We start from the raw sequence: 5028 nt of genomic DNA on the forward strand, positions 1-5028 counted from the left end.
GGGTTTCACCATGTTGACCAGGATGGTCTCGATCTCTTGACCTCGTGATCCACCCGCCTCGGCCTCCCAAAGTGCTGGGATTACAGGCTCGAGCCACTGCGCCCGGCGCTATTTTCATTTAACCAAGATCAAACCAAAAACCTTTTCACGTGTGAGTCCTAAGACTGTAAACCTGAACCTTTTCCTATGTGATTCCCGAAAGTGTAAACAGAAACCTTTTCACATGTGATTCCTAAAACTGTAAACCGAAACCATTCATATGTGATTCCTGAAACTGTAAACAGAAAACTTTTCACATGTGAGTCCTAAAACTGTAAATCGGAATCCTTTCTTATGTGATTCCCGAAACTGTAAACAGAAACCTTTTCACATGTGAGTCCTAAAACTGTAAACCGGAGCCCTTGCATATGTGATTACTGAAACTGTGAACAGAAACATTTTACATGTGGGTCATAAAACTTTAAACTGGAACCCTTTCCTATGTGATTCCTAAAACTGTGAACAGACACCTTTTCACATATGAGTCCTAAAACTGTGAACCAGAACAATTTCATATGAAAGTGTAAACAGAAACCGTTTCACATGTGTGTCATAACTGTAAACAGGAACCATTTCATATGTGATTTTCCAAAGAGTAAACAGAAACCGTTTAACATGTGAGTCCTTAAACTGTAAATCGGAACCCTTTCCTATATGATTTCTGAAACGGTAAACAGAAACCGTTTGACATGTGAGTCCTAAAACTGTGAACCAGAGACCTTTCCTATGTGACTCCTGAAACCATTTAACATGTGTGTCCTAAAAGTGTAAACCGGAGCCCTTTCCTATGTGACTCCTCAAACTATAAACAGAAACCGTTTCACATGTGAGTCCTAAAACTGTAAATCGGAACTCTTTCCTATGTGATTCCCGAAACTGTAAACAGAAACCGTTTCACATGTGAGTCCTAAAACTGTAAACCGGAACCCTTTCATATGTGGTTCCTGAAAGTGTAAAAGGAAACCGTTTCACATGTGAGTCCTACAAATGTAAACCAGAACCCTTTCATATGTGACCCGAAACTGTGAACAGAAACGTTTTACATGTGAGTCCTAAAACTGTAAACCGGAACCCTTCCATATGTGATTCCCGAAACTGTAAAAGGAAACCGTTTCACATGTGAGTCCTAAAACTGTAAACTGGAATCCTTTCCTATGTGATTCCTGAAAATGTAAACAGAAACCATTTCACATGTCAGTCCCAAAACTGTAATCTGGAACCGTTTCATATGTGATTCCTGACACTGTAAACAGAAACCTTTTCTCTTTTTTTTGGAGGAATTATCTACAGAACATGGTTTATTTCACGTCCAAAACCCAAATTACTCACTTTTAACATACCACATTATTTTTACTGCATATATATTTACGGTTTCTCTAGTCACAAGTACAGTTTATTACTAGGCTTTAGGCTCGAATGATTCATACATAATCAGTTTACTACCAAGGACATATACTTTTAACAAAATTTTTTGTTTAGAAAATATTTTACATAAAAACACACACAGCGCTTACCAACACTCCACAATCAGTCTTCAGCAAAGATTTGGCTAAAGATAACTTTCTATAAAACACTCCAAGACCAAATAGAATGTAGGATTTCACATACTTTAGCTTATTGTTGCAGTTAAAATTACCCTTTGTTTGATGGCTTCTGCATAGTTCTATAAAGCAGAAGTCTTTAACTGGTGACTTGTTAAATTTGTCTAAGTGAACTTGTCCCCAACCCAGAACCTAAGTAGTCATAATGAAATCAAATAACTGACATATGTGGGGCTTTTTCAACCTAAGAATAATTTAATGCCTATCAGTAAAATATTTTAATGTCTTGTGTTCAATAACTACCACCTGGAGTGCTATAATCTTGTATAATCAGTTGGCATCAAAATATAAAGTAAAAATATGTATATTTTAATATAACAATTCTTACCTGAATAATCTCAGATCTCCAGAGAATGTTCCACAAAGTGGAATTTCTTCCTAAAGTTATGCTGAATGTGGTACAATGTGTACAACTTGGTTAACCAGTGTCTGCTTTTCATTTCCAAGATTTTCCTTATCTTGAATCAAATGCACAATCTTACAACTGTATCATAATGCACTGGCTTACATTGTTTTATATAAAGTCCAACTCAAGCTTATTTTGGTTTATTGTACATGCTTCATTAAAATGGTACTTGTATTTACAGTATCTGCAGAAAGAGTCCCTTCCAAGGCGCTCTCACACACATTCAGACACACCCACATAGACATCCACTCCACAGCCCCATGCACCCACACCAGTGAGATATGGAGGGTCAGACTCCTAAAATTAGGCAGCTGTAGGGGATAGGAACTGATTTGTTTTTCAGTTTCTTTGAAAAGAGAAAAGCACAGTGAATGCATTTGGCCATTACAATGCTAATTAAATTTGTGTATATTACATATATGGCAGTTAACACTAAATATTCCTTTTACATTCTACATATACAGAATGATATCAAGGTTTTGGGGTCAACAGAACATTCCAACTTAATGCTGATTGTAGTAACTTCTGAATTTATTATAGGGGCTTTCCCTAAAAATAATTCAAGTCTATGTTAAGTGAAATAAGGCACAATTAATATTGATTCGATTGAGGGGAAGGGAAGGAAAGAGAAGGGATAAAAACTGGTTTAAAATTGTCTTTCTATTGGGGAACTAGTTCTGACTTAAACCCACTTGAAATTCCTTCTCTTAATTTCCAAAGATTTCTTAGAAATAAAGATATTTTTCTTTTCCCTGACAAAGCCAAAAAGAAAGCTTGGGAATTCACATTTTAATGTTTCAGTAGCCCAAACTACTCAAATTGTTGTGTATCCCCGCCACCTCCCCTGCTCAGGTCTCCTCCTTCACCAATGGTAAAATAAAAACACAGTGTGCGACATAGGAGTCCCTTGATGTTTCTTGAGGAGAATTGTACACTTGAGTATCAAATACATATCTGGTTGTCTTCAATATATTTTAACAAGAAAGAAAGAGAAAAGAAGGAAGGAAAGGAGGAAAAAAGGAAGGAAAGGAAAGAAATAATCTTGTGACTTTCTTGCTTTTTAAAAAAATCCCTGTCTCTTTCTTTTCAGGATGATGAAGCCCCACTAGACATTACAAACAACTGCAGCAAATGAATTGGCAGCATAAATAATGCCTAGTATTCAAATCTTCATAGTGAGATTCATTTATCTTGTACACAATTTGTTGAATGTTTTTCGCAGCAGGTAAATCAAACCCAAAGATGCTGGACATTCTGTGAAAGGGAGTAAGAATTGTAGTTCTGAAGGCCCCTGACTTTGGTTGTTTACAAAGTTCAATCCTGTTTATTGTGATCCTTGGTATGTTCTTCTTCTGTATATTCTGATGGTTCCTCTCCTGGTTTTAGGAGTCTGCCTACATAATCATATTTTTCTTTAAACTGCATTTCCCATTCTCGAACACTCTCCATTTGTACTGCATTCAAATCTGAGATATCATATTCATCTCTAAGTGCGTCTTTATCTAGGCAAAATGTTGCCAGTCCTCTGGAGGCATCCCTACCAGCAAATATTCCATATGGACTCGCCGTGCCGTAGAACTTGCTGCCTTTGGTCACGTGGAAGACTTTCTCATTGACTGCAAGCAGGATGCGCTGGTTGCGGGACCCGTGGTACTGGCGCAGCTGCGCTAAGCTGAAGTCCCGCTTCTTCATGCGAGGAAGAGAGGCGGCGCGGCTATCCTCGCCCGCCGCGGCCCTGGCCCCCAGACCCCGCAGTCCCCAGGGCACCCACAGCCGGTAGGCCCCCAGCAGCACCAGCGCCACCAGCGCCATGTTCAGGAACATCTCCACGCCCCCCAGCAGAAGAGCCAACCGCCACCGCCCAGCCACCCCCTTCCGCTGACGCTCCCGCGCTACCCGGGCTCTCCTGGCTGCCTCCCCTACTATTTTCGCTGCCACTCCCGAGGGTGCCTAGATTCACGTCGCGATCACCTGCCGCCATCAGTGCCCGCCAGCCAACAGAAAACTTTTCACATGTGAGTCCTTTATATATATATATTTATTTATTATTATTTTTTTAAAGACGGGGTTTCACCATTTTGGTCAGGCTGGTCTTGAACTCCCCACCCCAGATGATCCGACCGACCTGGCCTCCAAAGTGCTTGGATTACAGGCATGAGCCACCATGCCCGGCCGTGAGTCCTAAAACTGTAAATCAGAACCCTTTCCTATGTGACTCCTGAAACTGTAAAGAGAAACCGTTTCACATGTGAGTCCTAAAAGTGTAAACCAGTGCCCTTTCTTATGTGACTCCTGAAATTGTAAACAGAAACAATTTCACGTGTGAATCCTAAAACTGTAAACCAGAGCCTTCGCTATGTGACTGCTGAAACTGGAAACATAAACCGTTTCACATGTGAGGCCTAAAATTGTAAACCGGAGCCCTTTCCTCTGTGACTGCTGAAACTGTAAACAGAAACCGTTTCACGTGTTGTTGTATTGGACCGAGCTTAGAAAGTTATCACCAAGACAAAAGTATGCCAGATTGCAGGGTCATTTATTATGCGGGCGACCACAGAGGACTCACGTCTCTCCAACCTGTGGCGTCAAAAGGAGGGTGCCAAGACTTTTTATACCCAAAAAACCACCTTGGGAGTGGGGGTGAGGAGCGGGGATGGGGATGAAAAGGTTTTGGACATTCCAAGGGCTAGGGGATTCTGTAATTCACCTCCTGGGTGGAGACGAGGATGGGGGTCTCCGGACATTCCAAGGGCCAGGGGACTTTTGTCATTCTGTTTGTTACTTCAGTGGTTTACAGAAGTCAAGATAAGCATTTGTTTACACACAGACCTTAGTTATCCTGGGCTGCTTATTTTAGTTATTACTAAATAACTAAAGCAAAGGCTAACAATTCTGGCACAATATCACAGTGTGAGTCCTAAAACGGTAAAGCAGAGCCCTTTCCTATGTGACTCCTGAAACGGTAAACAGAAACCGTTTCAC

The 5028-nt window shown here is 40.7% G+C and overlaps 1 long non-coding RNA gene and 1 pseudogene across 2 annotated transcripts; one reads left to right on the forward strand and one right to left on the reverse strand.

Annotated features, from left to right (window-relative positions):
- Positions 1-1070: 1070 nt before the first annotated feature.
- LOC108307714 lies at positions 1071-4512 on the forward strand. Its single transcript, XR_001826649.2, has 3 exons — positions 1071-1173; positions 4279-4285; positions 4502-4512. It is a non-coding gene; the product is annotated as an uncharacterized LOC108307714 (long non-coding RNA).
- LOC108307712 lies at positions 1746-4253 on the reverse strand (annotated as a pseudogene). The gene has a single exon (XR_001826647.2). The product of XR_001826647.2 is annotated as a membrane-associated progesterone receptor component 2-like (transcript).
- Positions 4513-5028: the final 516 nt, after the last annotated feature.

The sequence above is a fragment of the Cebus imitator genome, unplaced genomic scaffold (assembly GCF_001604975.1).
Source record: "Cebus imitator isolate Cc_AM_T3 unplaced genomic scaffold, Cebus_imitator-1.0 Scaffold80, whole genome shotgun sequence".
NCBI classification, from domain to species: Eukaryota; Metazoa; Chordata; class Mammalia; order Primates; family Cebidae; genus Cebus; species Cebus imitator.